The following is a 13887-nucleotide window of genomic DNA, read 5'->3' on the forward strand; positions in this document are numbered from 1 at the left end:
GTGAGAGTTAAACTCAGCTTTGCCAGGCAGTCCTCAGGGAGGACAGGCAGCCCAGGTGAAGCAGCAACGGGTGTCTCGGGGCAGGGGGGACAGCGTGGCACACCGTGCCTGCTCTGGACCTCCAAAGAGGGCTGCGTCCCCTCCACCCTGCCCAGGCACCACAGTCCATCACGAAGGGGTTTGAGAGTGGGAGTGTGGAGCAGGCACCGATTTTCTGTCCTGAGTACCAGACTGGGGAGAACTGGGGGGTGACAAATTCCCTTAGTCACCAGCAATAGCTCCTGTGCTTTGTCCGGGAGTAAAAGACAAGCACCAGACGAGCTGGCCACTCGCCTTCTACTTTAAGACCGTTTGCCTAAAAGCACAAAATTTGGAGCTCGAGGCAGATAACGGCACTGTCGACGACTATACTCTCTAAGAGAGGCATCGAATCGTCACAGGAATACCTAGTCACATTGATTTTTTTAGCTCAGAACTGGGGACACTCTGGAGAAATTCCACTTTCGTTTTCCCAACGGAGTGGGACACCACGTGGGTTAAGTCTATCAGAGGGGAAGAAGAGAAAGAAATTAAAGCTCTGAGAGAATTGTGGAGAAACGTGTTAGAATCTTTAGAAGTAATGAAGTCCGAGCAAAGCGCCGCCCTGAGAGCCGCGAGGGCGCTTGTCCCAGAACAAACCTGGACTGATAAAACTTGTCGGCCAAAAGAAAAGAGGGGCCTGTGGGCTACCCTGTGGGGTCTGCCCGCCGTTCGGAGTGGCCGAGGGGTCCCGGCTCAGCCAACACTCTCGCAATCCGATCTGCGGCGGGAGTTGGAAACTTTGCCGTCCGTAAAGAAAGAGCCGGAAGTTTCCTTTTCTGAGTCTCTGGGGCAATGTGACAAGAAACCGGAAATGCACCTGGGGGACTGTCCGGATGCGGGAGGCCAGGAGTGCCGCCCTCCGCCTGCAGCCCCAGCGCTGCCCCGCCCCGAGCCCGACACGGCCCCTCTGAGACCGTCGCGTCAGCCGGGCCGGGCCCGGCCGGGCCGCTGGGGGCGGGGCCGCCCCACGCCGTGCCTCCACAGACACCTGTGACAGTGTCTTGTGAGCCGCCTTCTGCATCATTGGGCTCACCCCAAGTAGTAGAGCAGTTACTACAGGAGATTACCAGCAAGCTTGAGCAACTTGTCTTGCGAATGTCAGATGTAGAGAAAAATAAGAGACAAATAGAGTTTCAAAAACCAGCTTGCCTTCCACAAACAGTGCAACCAAGGGTACCTGTAGATTCTACTGACCAACCACAGCCCCGACCTGGCAGATGGTCAGGGGTCATCAAAGATGCCATCCTAGAAGGTTATTGTTCTCCAGCAAAATTAGCCCTACCGGTAATTCAGAATATGAACACCCAGACAGCGGCATGGGAACCACATGAATGGAAAATTTTACAGCAAGCAAAACAAACAATCACCAACTATGGTATACGTTCGGAAGTGACCAGACAAATACTGCATTGGATTTTTACCGCTGACTTCTTGTGTCCCATGGACTGCCAAAATTTAATGTGCTTATTACTAACTCCGGCACAATTCCTCCTGTGGGAATCGGCCTGGTATCCAAGGCACTACAGAAAATTTCTCGCATTTTATTGACCGGCTACATGAAGGAGTAATGCAAAACCCAGACTTGTCAGAAGAAATGAAGAATCAAATGTTTCGGTTGCTAGCTTTCGATAATGCAAATTCAAAGACTAAACAAATATTAGCAACTCTGCCACCAGGATCTTTAGTAGAACAAATGCTAACGCAAGTAGCCAGATCAGAAGAACACCAAAGTGCGGAAGTGATGGCTGCTGCTTTTGAAGGGGTCATGCAGAGATCTCTTGGACAAGTTAGCCAGCAAGTCTCATCTACAATACAACCAGTTGTAGCAGCAGTTCAGCGATCTAAGACTTTCTGATGGACCAATTTCCCTTCTTATTAGCAATTTAGAACATCCATGTGCAATCATCTGCCAGTGGCAAAACAAAGATGCGGAATTCCCCGTAGATCTTGCTACAGATTCTTCCTTTTGTGCCACTGTCAGATTGAAAACAGAAAATGATTTATTAGAATGGCTTTTTCTTAGTGTCCAACCAAAATTCAGCATTCAAACAAGACCAGAAGCAGTTGGAGAATTGATTTGAAAAGGTAGATCTGAAATAATAGAAATTAGCGGTCAGGAACCAGATGACATCAGTATTCCGATAAATGTAGCCTATTTAGAATGGTGGCTGAGAAATTTGGTGCCTATTCAGAATGCATTATTAGGATTTATAGGCAAGGTACATTCACGACAACCAAAAGGGAAGCTATGGCAATTCCTTAGAACAAATCAGTGGTTAGAGAGAAGCAAAGTAAAAGCAAAACCTGTTGAAGGGCTTACAGTATATACAGATGCAGGAAAACGAAGACACCAGGCAGCATGTGTATGGCAAGAGAATAGTCAGTGGAAACAGCATTTAATTGAAGGTTCAAAAGAGGATTCATTGCAGACTTTAGAGCTCACGGCAGTAATATGGGCCTTAAATAATGGGCTGAAATCTGCTTTAAATGTTGTCACAGATTCTTTGTATGTAGCAGGTGTAATACCCAGAATGGAAAATGCTCTGCTGAGACAATCGAATAATCCTCGATTAGGAAAATTGTTTGTACAGTGGAGAGCTATTTTAAATCAAAGAAAAGAACCCTGCTGTGTGATTCACATTTGTAGTCATCAATGGAATCTTGGTCTAGGTGAAGGAAATCAAATTGCAGATAGTTTAGTAAGTTTATCAACACCCAGCACATCGTTTGTTACACGTTAAATAGGAGTACCATTAAACCAAAAGTTCTTGGAATTTGTTTAATCAATCCATTGCGATATTTAAACCGCAATGGAATACCTCAAGTTTACTAAGAAGTAAAATATTAGTGCATGGTTTGACAACCATGATAATTGCTATGATTGCCTTTCCGTAGGGCCAGAGCCACAGGAAATCATACTGATTCATTCTTTGAACACCTCTTACTGTATTTCTATAAAAAGAAAAAAGACGATTGATTTTTGGTTTAAGAAGTTTAACAAATTGGCTTGGCCTAGGGGGGTGGATTAAGAGTTTATTGCAAAGTATATTGTTGATGTTGATTGTTGTTGTAATTGATATGTTATGTATAAGTTGTTTTCTATTTTTCTATCACGTATCAAAGAGGAATTAGAATGCATGGCTAATTAAGCCTGGATTGTACAAAAAAAAAAAAAAAAAAAAAAAAAGGAGGAATTTGTGGAGAGTTTTCGGCGTATGCTGTGAACAAGCCAGGGCTTGTTGTGGCTGTGGTGCACTAGGACCATGCGGAGATACACAGAAGCTGGTCTGCCCTCGACCCAGGCTGCAGGAGGGCGCCGTCGTCGTCGCTGCGCATGTGGACAGTGCCCTGCAGCCAATCACCATCGTGGGATGGGAAGAATGACTGCATGTGTAACCAATCGTAGCCTGTGCTTGCCGCATGGCCTTTTGGGTATAGAGTATATAAGGGTTGGAAAAACGTGGTCTCGGGACATTGATATTCAGTGTTGTTAAGAGTTGATTAAAGGGTATTGATGGTAAATTCATATTGAATTAGATTCTTTACTCTCGCGGCCCGCCCGTCGTGCTCAAAGAGGTCCTGCCGGCAGTTTTGCATTCTCCACGTCGTCTCACGACAACTAACACTGAAGAGAAGCTGCTAAATTAATGCATACTGTCATTAAGTTACAAAAGTTACAAAACATAAGGTACAAAACAGAAGTTATAAAGGACATACTCATCATTTACCCATTGACATGATAGATGCTTTGTGACCACCTGCAAAATGAGGGGATAGTTTTCAAGTTTTAGATCTTTCTGCATGACAAGAGGGAGACAGAAGACAGTGATACATTGTTTAGGAGCAGAGTGTTTAGCTTATATTTGACTCGCAATTAATAGATGTATTGTAAGTAAGATACCAATCAGTTGTAACTAACTTGAGACTAACTTCATGATTATGCAATTATTTCCTAGTATAGATGTATTGTATGTTGAGAATTTCCAAAAATTGTAATGAATATGTAACAGTTGTGTGAATATAAGCAAGGCAAGAACATCCAGTCACTGGAGAACTTATGGAGGATGATCCCCAGTGTTCCCCAGCACTGATAAAATGAAGAACGCCTGCTTAACAGTATAACTGACTTTGCTGTTTATTTGTTTCAATACAATAGTATAAATTATGATACATGTAATTAAGTATGAATACTTGTATTATTAATACAACCACATGATCATGATGGTTGTGTGGTGCAGCCAGCAACAGAAATGTGAACTGGGGTACTCGGGGAGAGAAGTGGGTGCTGCTGAGGTCGCACCTCAAATCCTGTGTTCAGTTTTGGGCCCTTCACTCCAAGAAAGACATTGAGGTGCTGGACAGAGTTCAGAGAAGGGCAACAAAGCTGGTGAGGGGCCTGGAGCACAAGTGTGATGAGGAGCAGCTGAGGGAACTGGGGCTGTTTAGCCTGGAGAAAAGGAGGCTGAGGGGGGTGTCACCATTTATTGCAGGGCAACATTAGAGTGTAGCAGCTGCTCTCTCTTAACTCCCACCCTCCCCACTAAGGAAAGGAGGAACAGGGGCAGAGAACTACAAGTTGGAATGTTAAAAAACAAAACCAAAACAAAATACAAAAAAGCCCCCGAAAAAGTAGTTTTATTAATAATAAGAGAATATAATGCAAAATATACAAAGCCTACATCCTGACACCAGCAGCTGCAAGATCGACTCCTGGACTGGACTCCCCAGTAAAGAAGGACTGGATTCAGGGATGCACAGACCAACAGCAGGATCAGGATTGCAAGCAGGAGAGCAGACAGGGTCTTCTTCAGATGCTGGCCATGGGCAAAGAGAGCAAGACCCTCGTGATCTCCCAGTTTCATGCTTCGTATGACATGGATGACATGGAATTCCTCATTGGGCAATTTTGGGTCACCTGTTCTGCCTGCCCCTCTCTGCAAGTACAACCCTCTCACTTATCGGACATATAAAATTTATTAACAACCTTAGCAGCTATAGCAGTAAAAGATAAACCTGTGCCTTTTCTGCATACCATTCCTAGAATTAGCTCAGCAAAACCATAAATATCAGCTATTGGTTTTGACCCTAGGTTTCCTGTAGCACACTCTCAAATGTCTGTGCTTTCAAAAAGTAATTTATTCAAACAATATAAAAAAAAATTAAATGGCAAGGTACAGCAAAGAAATGGTCCAGACTCTGTGCTTCTCAGGCAGAGGGAGCCCAAGACAGAAGTGGCTTGGGCTTTTCAGCCCTCACAGTCTCTGCTGTGCACCCACTCTTCACACACCATTCATGCGCTGTCCACACACACCTTTTGGTCCAGGCTCATCTAGTCCAACCCCCCTGCAATGAGCAGGGACATCTCCAACTACACTAGGTTGCTCAGAGCCCCGTCCAGCCTGGCTTGGAATGTTTCCAGGGATGAGGCATCTATGACCCTTGTGGGCAACCTGGGCCAGTATTTTACCAGCCTCATTGTAAAAAAAACATTCCTCATGTCTAGAATACACCTGTATATACCCTGGCATGTGGCAGCTTTTGCAGCTCTATCTGCTGATTACTCCTTTCAGTTTTGCTGGATCCTTTGGTATGAGCTGCACAATGTACTACAGCAATTTCCCTTGAAGGCTGAATAGCTTCAAACAACATTCTGTTTTCAGCCTCATTAGAAATATTTTCTTCCCTGAAGTAAGGAACCCTTGTTCTTTCTATAGTGTACCTGTTGCATGATGCACTGTGAAGGCATCATGACTTTGCACAGGAAGCACAATCATTTCCCAGTCTCTTGACATTAATTCCATGCAACGTGATCAGATTTTAATAATCATCTGAGCGACCAGTTCAAAAAGGCCTAGGGCTGTCTTCTTTGACTTGCCTGGCAAAAAGACCTGTTGGAACGATCAAGGACTCAGCATTCCGATTCAATGTGAATCCCGCAAAGCCATTTGTTACATTTAGTATCTAAAGTACTATGAATAGATTCAGAATGATCATAGAAGTTAATACAACACATTCTCTCAAAGTCTTCACAACCATGACCTGGTGTTAAAAGATCTATAACTCTGTGATTTTGTAGAGTAGCCTGCCTAATACCATCAACATCTACTATTAATTGAATTAGCATCTCAGAAGTTAGATTAACCTATTTGAGAGACCAACAGCTTAACTTTGATATGTCTCCTAAAGCTTTACCAGCTGCTAGATCAAGGAGAAAGAGTGTAATAGATCCTATGGTAGGAATGTCTCATAATTGTACCTCATCTTTGTATTAATTTTCTAAAAGTAATATTGCCCTTTTGACTCTCCTGCTGTTTGCTCAAATTGCCATTCTCCACAGAAGGTACACCACCTGCTTGCTAACAGGCTTCTAGATCACCAGGTCTGTGAGCATCTATAACACTGAATTAGGATTCATGGTTTACATCTGAAACAGTCCTCACAACTTATCTCCCTCCTGTCCATCTGCATCTGTTGAATCTTTGTTGTCTTTGTTCAGCCAAGGCTTGACCCGTTTCGCAGGAATCCACTTTGATCCTTGGCCTTTAATGACGCAAGCATAACCTTTCTTGATCAGAGTAACAATCGGTGTATCAGCCTGTTAGCATTCTCACCATACTGTCCCACGATAGCCACAGGTTGTTTCTATGTAGTAGCTATAAGCAGACAAATCTACAGGTCCAATCGAATGCTTGTAAGCTTGTCATAAATTTTTTCATCCAAGTTTCTAACTCCATTTTGGCTGTCCTATTTATTGGATATTGTTTTCCCTTACCGGATCAAAGTCCTATTTCGGTTCTATCAGTGTAGTGTTTGCTTTATCGAAACATCGGCTGTTAATACTAGTGGAAATACAGCATTCAAAAGTTCCTTGGCGATTCCTCACTTGCACAAGCAGGTCTGCACCATCCAAGCAGCTTCTTGTAGGACATGCAACTAAACAGAATTCTCAGAAAACGTAATTTGAGCTTACAATTTACTTAACAAATCCTGACCCAGGAGAGGTATAGGGCTTTCTGGCAAATACAAGAATTCATATGGTAAAACTTTGTTCCCAATTTGGCATTCCATTGGTCTCAAAAAGTGGCCTTTCTTTCATTATCTCCCATGACCTCAAAAACTAGCACGATGAATTTACTAAGAAGTCTCTTACAACCAGTTACCACACAATAAGTCTATTAAAAAGAATTTTTTTTTTTTGTTTAATTTCCCAGCTTCATTAGAACTATGGATCCACTGGCAATGCCTTTAAATTTCACCCTCAGAGTCCTTCATGCAGTGTTACAGTTCTCTAGCAGTAACATTGCTGGCGGGGAGGCAGGGGGGAATTAAACTTCCCTCTCGCCCCCATCTGAGATGGCAAGATCTCATGAAAACAAATCAGTTTGAACTCCACATCAACCCAACCTGGCTCCACTCCACACCCACATTAGTTCCAGTCTGACCCAGAGAAGCACTGAGCACTCTGACCACTGTGAAAAGACCGACTGCAGCAAGGAGGTAAAATGGTGAGCTCTCTCCCCACATGTGCCGGAACCTAAGAAACAAGACTGAAGCAAAAACAAACACCAACAACCCCTGATTCAAAGCCAAGAAGCCACGCAGTGCCACAACAAGGATGGATGACAACACTTCATGAAAAAAAGACAGAGTGAGGGGAATAAAGCCCCCATTTCTCTGCTTAGCAGCGGGCAACCAGGTTGTCAAGGGTTAAGATTGCTGGGTGACAACAAAACTCTGGCAGATGTATTATTAAGTCCCTTTCCCCCCCTACTTCCCCTTTTTTGCCCCTCCCTCTCCCCACTTCCCACTAAGGGCAGGCGATCGATCGGGAGGGAAAGAAGGACAGAGAGAAGAGAGTTGGAAGAATTAAAAGTGTTTTACTAACGCTACTAATAAGAATAGAGAAAATAATACAAAATATACAAAACCAATCTTGAAAGTCTCAGCAACTGCAGAGCCGGCACCCAAAGTCCTGGATTGGACTCTGCAGCCAACCGGAGCTGGATTCAGTCTGTCACTGGCCTCAGTTCGCAGGGACTACTAGCAAGGTCCTCTCCTAATGTCGGCCATAAGCAGAAGTGAAAGGCAAAAGGGATGAGATCCTCGTGATCTCCCACTTTTATATGAAGTATTCACGTGAATGGAATGTTATACAGAGTTGGTCAGTTTCTTGGTCACCGGTTTCTCATTGCCCCTCTTGCGAGATGTCCATTTGTGCTTATCAATAGGTTTGCATTCCATTGCTAGGTTTACCAAAACATGTGTCTGGTTCTCCAGGAAAATGCAGCTAATATGAAGGCTTTAGCTGACAGGCAAAATCACTAAAAGAGAACCTTGTTTTTAACAAAACCAGGACACAGGCTTTTCCTTTTTTCTCTTCTTGCTGCAGTTCAGATGTAGCCGAGGCCACGCAGGTGGTGTGATCGCTGGTATGAGGTGGGAGGCTCTGGCAAACTCCTCAGTTACAATGAGCTGAGTTTATCTTGCAGCTTCACACAGGCCTGAAATGTATATTCAAACTGTACAACACAGGCCAGGGGTATTTTGCTTTTTTGTTTGCCCATTTCATTCCAACCATAATACACTTCCTATGCAATTCCAAGTAGCTCAGCAATAGTTATATTCCTTAGCTTCATTTACCTTTTAAAATTTACAGATGTCAAAAACCAGCATATTAAACATCAGTCCATTATTCCATTTTCCTAGATCCAAATCAGTTCATATTCTAGCAGCTTTTAAATACAACCTCATACAATGCCAAGTTCACATCCATCATAGCATTTAGGGTTTGTTTTGTTTCTCTTTTTGTTTGGTTTGGTTGTTTGGGGTTTTTTTGTTGTTGTTGTTTGTTGTGTTTGATGTTTTTGTTTTTTTCCCCAATGTGCATCAGAGTTTAACAATTTAAATTCTTTTCTGGTGTCAAAATTAGCAAATTAACTTACAGTACCATACTTCGCCCAGTTTTTTCCACAGTTCTGCACAACAACATTAATTGCAATACAGCACTAAAACCCAGAATTCCACATTTAAGCCACATTTGAATACAGTATCGTTTCAAGATTTCTTTTTTTCAGAATATTTCCCCAAAATTACTCTAACATGTAAAGATACATCCTAAGGGGGAGCAGGGTGGTATTTTAGCAGCGGAACTGGTTCCCATTTTGTAACTATCTCCCCAAACAAAATTATTTTGGAACTAAATATACATATATATATATATATATATGCAAACTAAAATACTGAGCTCAGATATGAAAACCAAACACCAAGTTCAAATCTGCAGATAGATCACAGTTACACTTATTCAAGGCAATTTCTCGATTGTTGCATTGCACCTTTGGGCCGCTCACTGCTCAGCCAGGCAGAGGTACCGCTGGGTCTCCCTGACAAAACAGGTCAGTGTGCGCTGGAGCCCAATCGGCATCTGCCCCCCCCGCCACTGCAGCAAGCTGGGCTGGGCAAGGCTTTTATCAGCATCTCATCTGGTGCGCTACAACTGTTATCCCAAAACCAGGATTCTTTACCTATCGTGCAAACAAATGAGCCAAGTTTAATACACCAAGATGAGACACAGCCTATCACAGAGTTGCGAAATCTGAATGCTGGAATAAAGCTAGCATGCTGGAAAGAAAAATAACAGCTGCTACACACAGAATTTTACCATCACATTCACACAGTAAAGAACCAAATCACTCATGATCTTCTGTATTATCACAAAATGCATATTTTGAGTCGATGGATTCTCATTATTTAACAGCCTGTGAACTCACCGTACCACACAAAGACATACTAAAACTGCAACATGCTTAAACAGATATACCCACAAAGAAAACAGGTTAATGAGGAAAGCATCTTGCAGACTTCAGCAAGTTTACTGGGACCTGTGTGTTACCAGTTAATTCTCTCTCAGCTTGTTGAACTTCAAACTGTTCCGCTCGTCAAACTGTCTTTAACTATCTAATGATATCTTGTAGAGATTTATTTGTCCTGCTCTGCTCGCCTTAAAAACAACGATAATTGCAACAAAGTATTAGACTTCAAGGTTCTATCCTCCAGTCACTTCTCCCATTCATCTAACTTACACAGCAGCCACCATTGACTATAATGTTTCAAATGATCTTCCTTCCTCATATTTCCAAGTGCTTTCCGATGTTTTAAAACACCTCCCAATACTGATTACTTAGGAACACGACTGAAAACAGTCATTTCCGACCCCATCTCGTAAGTAAAAACCATGAGAAGAGTGGGGGGAAGCACAGGGCTGCTTGCAGCGCTGTGAATGGGAAAAGTGGGGAGAAGGTTTTATGGCACACTTATACCACAAAGAAACAATTCTGACAACAACCAGTAAAACAATTAACTCACATTCCTGACAAGCTGCTTGATTTTCAGAGACGCAATACACAGAAGCACATAATATCTACCGTAAAACTCGCAGATAACAGATTGATAGCAAACATTAGCATTCTCTACTGCTAATTTCAACACTAGTGTTTCCTTAGCTTCTAAGTTTTCAACCTGCTTATTGACGGCCTCTTGAAGATGGTCAATAAACTGCGTGTAATTCTCATTGGGGCCCTGATTAATAGTTGTAAATTATTTGCTGGTTTGTCAATTTCAGGCACCTTTATCACAGCTTGATATGCAAGGTCTGCTGACTGCCTCAGGATTTCAGAAACTAATCTTGCCTGTAATTGTGGTGTGCCAATTAGTGTCTCTTCCAGGAGTTGGGGGATACCTGCCCCTTTCAACGAATCGCCATAATTTCATCCTAAATGCTCTACAGCTGTTACATTGCACAGGTCTAATTTTGCTTTGAGTCTTTCATGGTTTTTATCCGATCTCGGGGCAACACGTACACATACTCCTTTTCCTTTTAACTTTTCAAGAAAATGCTGCAGATCCTCATCTGAGCCATCAGATAACACGGACTTGAACGCTGCTGGAGAATCATTAGTAACAGGGGGGTTCGGAACAGTGCACTCTTTTTTTCCCCAAGTCTAGCCCAGGAAAGCCACCCCCCTCCGCTGTCTCTGCCTGTTCCCATTGCTCTTTTAATCCTCTCAAAGTCTTTGGATCTTTGGGTTGTGCTTTGCCCCACAGTAACATAGTCCTTTGTTAAGTCAGTTCCAGAAGGCTAATACCCCACTTCTTCAGAAGCAATTTCCATGTAGACAATATTAGCACCCCCTTCTTTAGATAAGTTCCACCCCCGTCGTTTTCTGGTAGCTCACCAACTCTTGGCATGGTGTTTTTTCAAGGATCCGGATCTTCGGCAGCTCCCCCCTGCTGCTCTGTCAGCTGTACCGAGCTCCATCTCCACAGCTCCTCTTCGGCTGTCACAGCTTCACCGCTGTCTCTTCTTCATGCGAGATCCTTCTTCATACAGGACCACATTGGGGTCACCATATGTCGTGGTTGAGATGCCATTTATTGCCACAAGTGCATTTTTATACAGTTTTACCAATTCATGTGTCTCTTCGCTATTGGTTACAAGTTACAGCAGTAACACCTCCTTGGCTAATTTTGCTATCATCACTGTTACTCTTCTACTCCCTTCTCTCTCACGGGTACACCTTAATATCTCCGGATACTCCTTTACTCCCATCTTCCTCATGGGTAAACCTTAATATGCCCAAGGCTGATCTCTGTTCCCATACCCTCCGTCAGGGAATCCATGGACCCACTGTAGTTTCCCACACCTCTGAAATAAATAACTTACGCTTTTTCTATGGATAAACAACGTTTAATCCAATTCCTTAATTGTATTATTTAAAAATGTGTTCATTAGAACATAAGCAAAACAGTGCTGGGTGCGCAGGGGATTCACTCTGCCCAACACGCACCCTTTTAACAATAAGAAGTGTGCTTAAATACAGTATGGTATTACATATTCATAATGACCCCAGAGACGCCTATACATATTCATCACCTTCCCCGCTTTTTATTAAAATGAGTCTCAGATAACCCTTTACATATTCCCCTCCTTGACCCTCCCCTGTTGTGCCTGCGCAATGTCACTTGGTGAATTTGAGGAAGGGTCTTTAGGGGTCTTTGGATGAAGGCTCCTTCAGCTTCGTCACAGTGGACTTTTTACCTTTGGCTCATTAGGAGGAACTGGCTGGAACCCAAGCTACCAAAGCGACTGAAACCAGACAGGTACCCTTTTTGCTGTAAATCTTGGCTATCTTGTCTCAAGGTTGCAGCTGGTGCTGTAAAACTTCTTATCTCGGCATTTAATGAAGTCCTGCTTTTTTTAGCACAATTAGTTACATACAGCTCTAAACTAGATATTAATTATGTGGTTTAAAATTTTAACTTGTTAGTAGGCCCTTACTATATAGTTGCTTAACCCTTAAAATGTTAGTTCCCTCCATCACTATAACTACCTAAACAAGTTTCATAACTTTTTACATAGAACTTAACCACCTTTCCCTTTTCCAAATCAGCGTCCCTGCCTCATTTGGTTATACCTTTAAACATTAAACATCTTAGCACGAATCACAACTGCATTTTTCACACCTCCATGTCACAGAAGAATCGGGAAGGCACAGGGCTGGGGACATGGAGGGGGGAAACAGGAAACCAAACCACTGATGACCACGCAGGGCTTCTGCTGTCAAGGTACGACCTGTCAGCAGGGCCAGAGCTTCCTGCCACTATTGCAGCTAAACAGCCCCAAAATTGCCAGGGAGAGCAGCCCCAACACCTGGTCAAGGCCACAGGGGTGCTTTTCCTCTGGAGAAAGGAAAATCAGGGTACAGGGATGCTGCCTGCAAGGAAAATGAGACTCCGCTTGCCTTGCGGCCACATGTGTGAGTAAAATTAACCCTGGCAGGATTGCGAGCGTATCTACGTTCCATACACATTTGCATGTGTATTGATACTTTCCGTGCACATTTGCAGGCGTAATTTCCGTGGTCAATACGAGCACGTGTACAAATTATTTCCTCGCATAATCGCGAGTGTATTTTCCTCCCGTGCTTCCACATAAGCACGTGTAAGATTCCCTGCAGGATTCTGAGTGTATTATCAATTTACCCTCGCAGGATTGCGACTGTACGCTTTCTTTACTCAATACGTATATTCCCTTAAAATAATCCCACACCATGCCCAGGCAAGTGTGTACTCTTCCTGGACTCGGGGATGGCTCCGGCATTGTTTTGGGTGAAGCCACGTGCATGCACACTGCGGACCTCCTGTTATATTAGTTGCTGTCCATTAGTAATTTTCCTCAACTGATATCCGAACCTGTATCCAAGTCACTTTTGGAGTGCTAAAACCCTGTTTATCACCGGTTTAATAAAAGTTGTTTTGGACTCAGTGGTCCCTTAAACGAACTTCAGGGTGCCTCTGTGACACCATGTTTTAAGAAAAAAATGAGTAGAAAAATAGCAACAAGGTGTGTCCTGGTCATGTGTGCCCCATAGAGTCCACTTCACACTCTGGCAAAGGGCCAGGGACCTCAGCCAGGCTCTCCGTACCCATCTCATCTGGCAGCAGCACCTTCAGCTTCGTCACCATGGCTCAAAAGCAGATAGAGGTGAATTGTTAGAAAAGCGAGATGAGCACTGGGGTGTTCCCAGGAGAAAGAAACCAGTTCTGTGCTTGAGATCTCAGTTCACACAGTCAGTGTCCCTGATGCCTTCCAGACCTGCAGGTTGTTCAGAGAACTGGCAGTGAGAGGTTCCTGAGAGCAGCAGCACCACAGACCTGCAGCTGAGAAGGCAATTCCCAAACCTTTCTGTGCTACGAGAAATGGCAAAGTTGTGGAGTTCCCAGCACGAAGAAGGTCCTTTCACCCCA

Source organism: Nesoenas mayeri, assembly GCF_963082525.1.
Source record: "Nesoenas mayeri genome assembly, chromosome: 1".
Taxonomy (NCBI): Eukaryota; Metazoa; Chordata; class Aves; order Columbiformes; family Columbidae; genus Nesoenas; species Nesoenas mayeri.